Raw genomic sequence first — 10,673 nt, 5'->3', positions numbered from 1 at the left:
AGTTAGGTGGAAATACTCCAAAACCAATGTTTGTGCACCTTTGATATATTTAGGGCCTGGTTCACCCCTCATTTGCAACAGTTAAACCAGTGTAACACCATTTTTACCCCAGTGTAAGTGAGAGGAGAATTAGTCCCACAGTTCTTTATTAGTCTATCCCTTCAGTCCTTTAATTACCTTGTTTCTCTTTTCTGAACGCTCTCTAATCAGTGTACACCTTTCTGGTAAGGAGGCAACCAGAACTATCCCAAGAGTTGTCTCACCAGAGTTGTACAGAGAGGGATTATTACCTGTATATTCTCTATCATGCTTTTGCATATGTAGCTAGGAATACATTGAACATTTTGCATCACAAATTCACATCTAGGGCTTGATTCTCTACTGCCTTGCACCTTATGTTGTCATTTACATCTGGGCAAGATGGTTTTAAAATGTTACCATTCTGATTTGGCAGTGTTTTACACCCACTTTGCATAGGTGTGAAAATAACTACACAAGAAGGAAGTCACTGCTGAATCAGGCCCTGAGGCTCTGATTCTTCTAACACAGAATTGTGCACTGGTGTAACTACATTACTTTCAATGGAGTTTCTCTTGATTTACAATACTTTAAGTGAGAGAAGAATGAGAGCCATAACTTGCTGTTCACTATCATCCACTGCTATCTCTTCTTAATGAGTTTTTCAGGACAGATATTGTGTCTTCATATATATATATGAAATATGGGGCTTGTCTACACAGAGTTTTTGTACCATGTTAACTATATTGTTTTAGAATCAGATATAATTAAAGCAGTACAAACCCCTAGGAGGGATGCAGCTATTCCCCTAAACTTGACTGAAGAACCAGGCCATGTCTACGATATGGGGACTATATTGATATAGTGCCTTAGCTGTTCGTCCATCGGTGTAGGAACTCCACCTTCTGGAGAGACTGTAGCTATGTTGATGGAAGCTAGACACAGACCAGGTTAAGGTTCAGACACTTTGTAATTAGTTTTGTGTTCTTCACACGTGGTAGTTCTGTAGGACATTCATAAACTCTGGTCTACTGCTCATAGAATGAGACCAATAGGGTTACAGTTGCCAATGTAAACTAGGATAAATAATGGCTGTTAACGCTCAAAGCAAGACCACTAGGGACTTATTCAGAGGAGGAAAATGGGTGGTAGCTAACATGTTTTAATTAACAAATTTTTAAACTCTACTTAGCACCTAGTGTAGACAAAGGTTTAACAGTTTTAAAGAGGTCTAAGATGATTATGATCAGCCCTAGACTCCCCCTTAGAGCTGACCACTACTATCTAACATGTTTTGAAAGATTGCTAAGTGGTGTTTAAAATCCTGTTAGCTGCTACCTATTTTCCTAGTCTAGACAGGGCCTCAGGCTGCGAGCCAACACTCTTTGCTATTAGTCTAAAAAGGAGGAAATTTAGCTTCTCAAGTGATTACTCAAAAATCAATTGATTAACAGAGTTGGTCTTTGAGGTTGGGGCCTGGTGCTCAATTCCTGCCCACAGAACACAAGGGACCCTTTTGAGGTAACTGTGGAAAAGAACTTTTTGGAATGAAGCCATATGAATTCGTTCTCAGTACCAAGGAAAATCACAGTCTTTTCCCAAAGACTCTCAGTGCATCTGCTCTGCCTATTAAGTTCAGAACACAAATTAAAAAAAAAACATTGTTTGGCTTTCAATCGGTCACCTCTTAAGCAAGACTTATCTTTTACGACGAGAAGTCCATTTACTACTGCCACTTTATGGACAGACATCCCTGAGCATCTCCTCCTGTCTTTGGTCATCGAGCAGGTCTCAGATGCCCAACAGTAGGTTGGTATGAAGGACTGATAGAGTTTGTCTGGATTCAGGAAACAGGGTACCCAGTGGTGGAGCTAATAAAGGAACAAGAGTGGCAACTGCCCCCCACCCTGCCCCCAGCAGCCTTCAGGTGTATGTGTGGTCCTTTTTCAAGGCTATTATGCAGTTGACAAAAGGAGGTGTAAAATTTTTACATGGGGATGGAGAGCAAGGAGGAACTGCTGTTCTAGGTGAGCATGGGGAAGGCTCACTCTCCAGCCTACCACCAATGACCCATTGACCCCTGCTTGCAAAACCTGGCTTTGCCACTAGGAGTACCATCACCACAAGGAACTCCTTTGGGGTCCCAAATTATGGCATCACCTGTCCTAAGCTCCTAATAATAATGGAGCAGAAGTATGCTCTATTCCTTTGGGGATACTTTGAAATGGTCTCTTAAGGGCGATCTGCAAAGGGAAAAAGCCTTTGTGCCCCCTTTTTGCTTCCTTAGCTCTAATCTGTACACAAAAATTGCACAGATTTAACTAAATTGGTTTCTAAATTGATTTAAGGCTTGGTTTTCTACACACAGTTTTTGTATCACTTTAACTATATTGTTTTAGTAAGAGATATAGGTCATATCTATACTATAGCTGCTGCCATGGAATGGAAGGGATTTTTCTGTTGCTGTAGGTAATCTACCTCTCCAAGCAGCAGTAGCTAGGTCAACAGAAGAATTCTTCTTTCAACCTCGCTGCATCTACACCAGGGGTTAGGTCAGCATAGCTATGAAAATATTCACACCCCTGAGCGCCATAGCTGTGTCAGCCTAATCTAACCTAACCTAACTGTGTCAACTAGTTAAAGCAATATAACCCCTAGCTGGGATGGAGTTAGTTTCCTAAACTATACCGATATAAGTGCCTTTATACAGTATAACTCAGGATTTCTCAAACTTCATTGCATCGTGATCCACTTCTAACAACAAAAATTACTACATGGGGAAGGGGGACTGAAGCCTAAGCCCCACCAAACCAAAAGTCTGAGCCCCGTCGCCTAGGGAGGGACAGAAGGGCTTCAGCCCTGGGCGGTGGGGCTCTGACTTTGGCTTCAGCCCAGGCCCCCAGCAAGTCTAATGCCAGCCCTGGCGACCCTATTAAAACAGAGTCCTGACCCACTTTAGGGTCCTGACCCACAGTTTGAGAACTGCTGGTATAACTACATCCAGACTGGGGGATGATTAAAGTGATACAAAAACTATGTGTAGACCAGGTCGAGTTAAACTTGTGGAACTCCCTTGTGTGGACACATTTAAATTGGTTTAGGAGTGGTTCATGTTGAATTAGTTTAATTTGGTATGTATATTATCCCACTACGAGAGGGGTGCTTCAGTGTGTTTGGGACTGATCATCTGTTTCAGGTCCTCCACTATAGGAATGGGGAGTAATCAAGGGGACTATGTGTTCTGATTCATCACTGAATTAGGATGCAGACACTAACAATATTTACAGGGTGCCGTTTCACACTATCCCCCTGCAATGGGTCATTCCTCACCCATCCCCCTTTCCTGGGGAGTGTGAAATGCTTTGGCTACTCCCTGACATTTCAGTCTTTTAAGGTCCTAGGTGTAAAATGCCATGTCCACTTCTTACCAGTCCCTGCCCGCACATCTAGGGGTGTGTCTACACTGAGCTTTTTTGCCAGATCTCTCACTGTTGCAATGCATCATGCAGCTCCACTGATGCTAGTAACAGTGGGATTCCTCCTATGGGCCTGCTGTTGCTCTCTCTACCACCACGACAACAGATAGCCAGCTGGTGTTCTTAGACCACCGCTTATCATGCGAAACAGTGTTGTCCTGCTGTTTTTTGTTCCCCTTGTCTGTCCTATCCACCACTGGTCTCTTATCTCTTACTTAGAGCTTGTTCTCATGAGAGAGATGCACCTTTAACTAAAGCTGTGATTTTAAATTTGTGCAGTGGGATGTTTTTATTTTGGTTTAAACCAGCTTTCTTGTAATTTAACTTAAATCGGTTAGGAACAGGTTTAAGCTAACCCAAAATAAGAGGAAAGAACGAGGAGTACTTGTGGCACCTTAGAGACTAACAAATTTATTTGGCCATAAGCTTTCGTGGGCTAAAACCCACTTCATCACAAAAGCTTATGCCCAAATAAATTTGTTAGTCTATAAGGTGCTACAAGTACTCGTTGTTTTTGTTGATACAGACTAACACGGCTACCACTCCAAAATAAGAGGGTCCGCTTAGTTTAAAAACACATTTAGGATAAAGTCACACAACTTCTGAGATTAGACAAGGGCTCAGATTGTAAGGTCTTTTTGGACAAGAACCATCCTTGGTTATGTGTTTGTGCAGTGCTGAGCACAATGGAGCCCTAGCTGTACCACAACACAAATAACATGAGAGAAAAGGGTGAGTGGGGAGCTAATATCTTTCATTGGACCAACTTCTGTTGGTGAAAGAGACAAACTTTTGAGTTTACACAGAGCCCCTAGTTTCAGAGTAGCAGCCGTGTTAGTCTGTAGCCGCAAAAAGAAAAGGAGTACTTTTGGCACCTTAGAGACTAACAAGCCCCTAGTGGTAGTGAAACCATGGGAGATTTTATGGTAGCCCCAATACCATCGGCAGTTTTGCACAGGCCTCCGATGTAACTGATCTAGTAAACAATTCAGCTGATGATGCACAAGAAGGACCAGAACCCAGCTGGCTCTCTGAGTCCCTTATGTGGCTCTGTGGGGCTAGCAGGAGTAAAACCAAAGGAGCAGGCATTTTTCTAGGCAAGTAGCAAAGGTATCTCTGAACAGACCCAGGGAGCAGGTTTCCTCACGAAGAAGGTGTGGTCATATAGTTTCCGGAGCAGAACAAATCTCCCGTTTCCCACACTGTGAAAGGGGGATGGGAGGTAATTCTTTCCACGTTTACCTCAAAGTGCCTATGGCGGGGTGGGGAGATCGATGAGTTGATGTCTGTGAAGGGCTCTGACGGTGAAAAGTGCTGATTCTCCTAAAACTCTCCCGAGCACATGGTGGGCCGGGCAAACTGCGGAAGATACTGCGGCGCAGGGAGTTTGGCTGGGGGGGGGATTGCCTGGGCTCCCGCTGCCGGCTCGCAGCCCCCCCTCCCCATCCCAGCCGCCTCTACCTCATTCCCAAATGACATCACCCTGCAAGCCTCCTGTCTGCTTCACCCTCACGTGTCCCGCTCCCACTCCTTACCTCCCAGGGGGGAGGGGAGAGGCCACCCCCAGCAGCCAATGGGAGAGGGACCCAGCCCAGGGCGGGGGGAAGAGCCGCTGGGAGGGCGGCCGGGGGCTGCCGCCTGGGCTAGGCGTGGCTGACAATAGGGGAAGCCGGCGCGGCGTGCCGGGGGAGGCGGGGCCGGGTCTCGGAGGGAGCCGCGCCGCGCCGCGCGGCGGGGCGTGCGAGGCCGGGGAGAAAGAGGGGAGCGAACGCGGCTGCCGGGCGAGAGGCAGGGAGCCGCTCTGCCGCCCCGCGGTGAGTCCCGGGCGCTGGGGCGCCTCCTGCGCGGCGCTGGTTCGGTCCCCCGCTGCTCTGCGGCGCCCGGAGTCCCTGGCGGGCGGCAAGTTGCTAACCGGGGCGCAGCGCGCACGGAGGCGCTTCGAGTTTGCCGGGCGGGTGTGGGCGGCTCTGGCGAGCCGGGCTCCGAGCCGCGCCGGTGGGGTTGGGGGAGACCCGCTCAGCCCAAGGAGAGGGGCCGGCTGCTCCCATCCTCCGCACGACGCTGGTTCATTTAACAAAGGGAGCGTCGTTCCCAACCCCCCCTTAGCCTGGGCCAGCGTGAACCGAAGGGATTGTGTGTGTTGGGGGGTTGGGACCTACCCTGGAGCTGCAGCTTTTCCTGGCTCTGTTGGGGCTCATTGACTAGAGAGAACCGGGGGGTTCCCCCTTGCTTGGGGGTCCCCCCTTGCTTTCTCACAGCTCGTAGTAGAGAGATCGGGGCACGGGCGCTTGGGTTTTGTGGGAAGGGGGAGAGCCGCCGAGGTAGTTGCGGGGTTCAGCACTGTTGGGCTTTTTGTCGAGTGAACTGAAGCAGTGGGGGTGCCCGGGGCTGGCAGACGCTTCGGCACGGACTTGATGGGAGTATTTAAGGGGCAGAGCAAATGAAGATCGTGTCGCGATTCGGAGCGCCCTTCTGGTCTCTGAGGTGGTGAGCGGACTGAGAGCTGGGGGGGGGGGGGAGACAGAGAATTGAGGACCAGGAATCCGGAGGAGGGGGTTGCACCTCCAGCCAGCGGGTTGTATGGCTAGTGACACAAGTGGGGAGGGGTTTGGGGAGTGGAGATGCGCCCCCTCCCGCCCCCGGCTTTGTGTGCCCAGTGAACAGAGCCATAGGTGGTGGGGACAGGAGGTTGGTATAGCTTCTTGCAGAGTGAGTGTGTGTGTGTGTGTGTGTCGGTGTTGGGTGAAAATGCAAAGTGCAGCTCTTCCGGGGTTTTATTTTTGGTGCTTGGCGAGAACTCGGGCGGCAGAAATGAACTTTTTGAATGTGATGAAGGGAGAATTCAGGGAGCGTGGGTGTGTCTCAGTGGGTGGCTTTCTTCAAGGCTGTTCCTGGGGAGGAAGGGGAGCAGCCACAGGAGGGTTCTGCTGGAGGAATGACTTTATCTCATTCTGCAACTCTGTAAATACTGCAATGTGAAATTGCCCGGATTCAGAAAGCCTCGTATTCCTACCTGATGTCTACTGTGATTCTGGCTACTTTCCTCTTCCAGAGGCTTTAAAAATCACAACCCTATGTGAGCTGTCTGGATGTCACAGAACATTTGTTCGCACTGGCAATTACTCAGTCCTTATTCATCCCCAACCTCCAGTAAGAGTTTCTCCTGGGGAGAAAGATGAGTAGAAACTGAATAAAAGGCTTCAGAATTTGGCTTGATATTTGAGAAACATCGTCTGCTGTAAGCTACACAAATTTGTTAGACTCTAAAGTGCCACAAGTACTCCTCTTCTTTTTGCGGATACAGACTAACACGGCTGCTACTCTGAAACGTATGATTATTATGCACATTATTAATATGTGGTAATAATTGTGAGGACTGCATGGTTAAACTATTTAGTCTTAACCAAGTTTTAAAAGCAAAAGAAGTGTGGGTGTTGTCACTAGGCAGGATTTCTTAGAGTGAGGTAATGTTTCTAAAAGATTTTCAGCAAGTCAAGGAGCAGAAGGAAGAAAGTCTGTTCCTTCCACTGGGAATTAGAGAGTAATCCCAATACAGTACTTAACCTCTGTGTACAATGATTGCATTCCCAACCCCAACACCCCCCCCCCCCATATTTTGGGAGCTGCTTGATGAGTTAGGCCTTATCCCACGAGGTCCTGAGTGCCCTCAATCTTCAGGGACTTAAGGAGAAGTCGAGGATGCTTGTCAGTTTTCAGGCTCAGGGCAGGTCGACACTAGAAATGCTACATCAGTGCAGCTGTGCTGTTGTATGTTCTATGACCGTGCTTAGGTCACGGTAACTTGCATTGCTGTGGGGTGTGGGTGTCTTTTTCACTCCCCTGAGCGACATAGCTTAGACCGACTTACGCAGTAGTGTAGACCCGCCCTTAGAAAGGCTTTGATGCAATCCTTATAGGTGTCCACTGAGCAGTTGAGGTTACTTGATGCCCCCCACCCTCCTTAATGCAGGTTGCTCCTATAAGCAGGTGTAATCTGTCTAGAGAGAGGACAGCCAGAATATAGGAAGACGTTAATGCTGCTATTCCAGTATTTGCTTTAGTTTATTTGAAGATTGATTACTTTACTTTTGAACCTTGAGCCAGAATTTGGCCTTGTATACGTACAACACCACATAATACTGAAAGTAATGGGTGGAGGGTGACAGCCAGGTGGATAGTTGTCATACCTGAACTCGGCAGGGAGACTGGATTTTTTTTTCTTTTCAGATGTGATGCTAAAGCTACTCAGGTACCCCTCCTATATGTGGCATTGAAATAAAAGTTAAACCTGAGGAAGAAACCACTCTTGTAGAATAAGAACGTTAGTGCACTGACCATCATGTATATCTGTTCAGTGAATGTTATGGATGAGACCAGGTGGAGGAAATGGCATCTTTTATTGGACAAATTGTTGTTGAGAGAGAAAAGCTTTGGAGCTTACATAGGGCTGCTTTTCAGGTCTTCTTCCTAGATGAGGAAGAAGTGTGTGTGTGTGTGTGTGTTGGGGGGGAAATATAAATGGAAAGATTTGAATTTTCTAATACCTTAAAGATGTCAAGCCTGGTTTCTGCTCCCCCCTCCCAAAAATTAGTTATTTACAAAAAAAATGAATGAGAGTTTTCTTTGTATCAGTTTGCTTGCAACAGTTTTAAATTCAGTGCTAACCTTTCTCATCAAATAGGTCAGAGCTCCAAACATCTATCTACCTCACTATTACTAGCTATTTGGGGTTTATTTTTGTTAACATCTAGCTGATCAGAAAAATCACCATTATGTCAGACACTGTGGTGTTTGCATGGAGGAAATCACTGGTCCTATGTTTTGCTCTCTAGACACTTATATGGCATTCATAAGTGTAGTATCTGAGTGCCTTCCTTGCTGACTTAGAGCCTGCCCTTCTACTCTCATCAAAGCCAATTGCAATATTCCTATTAACTTGAGAGGGAGCAGGCTTGAGTTCTTAATCCTGTTTACGGAGACATGTTTTCTCATTTTTCCCTTTTGGTGCAGCTGTCCTGCAAAGCTTTTCTTTTGAAAGGGTAACTTTTAAAAATCACCAGTGCAAAGTATGAGGACTGGATCCCTGCCTCAAAGAGCTTATAGTTTAAACAGACAGTTTACATGAAGTACAGGGGAAGGGGAAGCAACAGCAAGTCCAGTGACAAAGTACTCTGTTCACATATTTCAGAGTAGCAGCCGTGTTAGTCTGTATTCGCAAAAAGAAAAGGAGTACTTGTGGCACCTTAGAGACTAACCAATTTCATGAAAAAACTTAAATTTGTTAGTCTCTAAGGTGCCACAAGTACTCCTTTTCTTTCTGTTCACATAGGAATTGCAAGTTCCTTTACCTAATGCTTATTTGGGATGAGGAGAGGTAGGGTTTAGAGGCCTTTTGAATTCATGTGTGTTTTCAGGAGGGTGTGACAGGATCCCTGGGGTGCAACCTGGAACTGGGGTACTGCTGAGCCCTCTGACCCACCAGCCTGCACTCCCTCTCACTGTTGACTGGCAGTTAACTGAATTTACACAGCCATCCACAAGCAGGAACACACCCAACCTAGTTACATGAATGCTTCTCCCAGCCACTCATGAACCAACAATAGAGAGGCTCCAGCCAATTCCCCCCAGCCTTACACTCCAGGCTGTACCTTCTTGCCCTGGTCCAAACTTTGTAACTGAGCTGAGATTTCCCAAGCACTTCAAGCAAAATACACTGTTTTAGGTAAAATATAAAACAGATTTATTAGCTACAGAAAGATAGATAGATAGATTTTAAGTGGTAGGCATAAAGGATCAGAGAAAGTTAGCAAAGAAAATAAAATATAAATGTACAATCTAAATCTTAAACCTTATTACACAAGGCAGTATTTAGATCAGAATTTTTCTCAGCCCACTGGATGTTACACTTCTTAATGCACAGGCTTCTCCTTAAGCCCGGACCAATCTCCTCAGATCACCTTCACCTTCTCCACATTCCTGTTGCTTCTAGCATAGGTGTGGGGGAGGAGAAAGGTAAAGGCCTGCTGTTACTGTTCCCTATTTTATATCTTTAGTCCATGTGCCTAGACGCACTTGCCCAGACATGTCCTGGTAGGCTTTGCTGAGTGCCTGGGTTGAGCAATCAACCTGGTGTGGTCTGAGTCATAGAGTTGAGCAGTTCCCATTGTGTGGTGCTTGGGCAGCCTTCATAGAATTGTAAATCCCTGGATTACAAAGCCCTGGCTGGGATGATTTGATTGGGGATTGGTCCTGCTTTGAGCAGGGGGTTGGACTAGATGACCTCCTGAGGTCCCTTAAAACCCTGATAGTCTATGATTCTACAACTCCCCTGCTAATTAATGGCCTTCTGGGTGGAGGTCCTTTGTATGTCACTAGTAAATGTACAGCATATTTCAGTAACACTGTACAGCAACTTTTATAACTTTATACACACTAATGATCTACATATTTGGCCAGAACAATGGGTTTCAGCAGATCATGACCTTTCATATAGCATCTTACATGGCATGCTTTGTATGAAATATGATGATCTACGAATGATGAGTATGGGGTTTTTTCAGGGTGCTATTTTGAAGTACAGTGTGTCACAGAGTCATTGAAGGAGAGGATGGAAGAATGGTGGAGGCATCCTGTTCTGTTTTGCAGATCAATTACGGTGCTTCAGGTAATCATCCAGACTTCAGAATGATTATGTGAACTGGAGCACCATACATTTGGTTTCTGTTATTAAAGCTAAAACAGGGGCTTTTTTGACCTCTTGCCTCTGATCTGGGGTGCAGGTTAAACAATAGCTTTTTCCCAATGCAATTTCTTTGGATGGTCTGTGCTCTTTGTACCTGCTTTAGTCCACTTCAACACTGAAATCAATGATGTTAACATCAGTGGAAGAGTGCAACAAAGTAGGGCTCTCAAATGGTAAAATTAATCGCTATTAATCACGAGATTAAAAAAAAACTAATCCCACTGTTAAACAATAACAGAACACCAATTTAAATGTAGTGTAAATCTTTTTGGAGGTTTTTCTACATTTTCAAATACATTGATTTCACTTACAATGCAGAATACAAAGTGTAGAGTGCTCACTTTATATTATTTTGGATTACAGATATTTGCATTGTAAAAAAAGATAAACAAAAGAGTGCAATCTACACGTCAAAGCATGAAGGGGCATATGAATGT

At 45.8% G+C, this 10,673-nt stretch overlaps 1 protein-coding gene across 5 annotated transcripts in view; it reads left to right on the top strand.

Moving 5' to 3' along the window:
- The first annotated feature begins 5,181 nt into the window (after positions 1-5,181).
- PAK1 (p21 (RAC1) activated kinase 1) overlaps positions 5,182-10,673 on the top strand; it is a 117,323-nt gene continuing 111,831 nt past the window's right edge. The window contains exon 1 of one of the 5 annotated variants that reach the window (XM_074955393.1): positions 5,182-5,308. The gene's annotated coding sequence lies outside the window, so the exon portion shown is untranslated. Of the gene's footprint in view, positions 5,309-5,944; positions 5,982-10,673 lie in introns of those variants that run through there. The other 4 variants (XM_074955445.1, XM_074955402.1, XM_074955423.1 and 1 more) reach the window with 4 other exon arrangements.

The sequence above is a fragment of the Natator depressus genome, chromosome 1 (genome assembly GCF_965152275.1).
Source record: "Natator depressus isolate rNatDep1 chromosome 1, rNatDep2.hap1, whole genome shotgun sequence".
Taxonomy (NCBI): Eukaryota; Metazoa; Chordata; order Testudines; family Cheloniidae; genus Natator; species Natator depressus.
The sequence above is the reverse complement of the archived record's forward strand: the minus strand, read 5'-3'. Positions and strand labels throughout refer to the sequence as shown.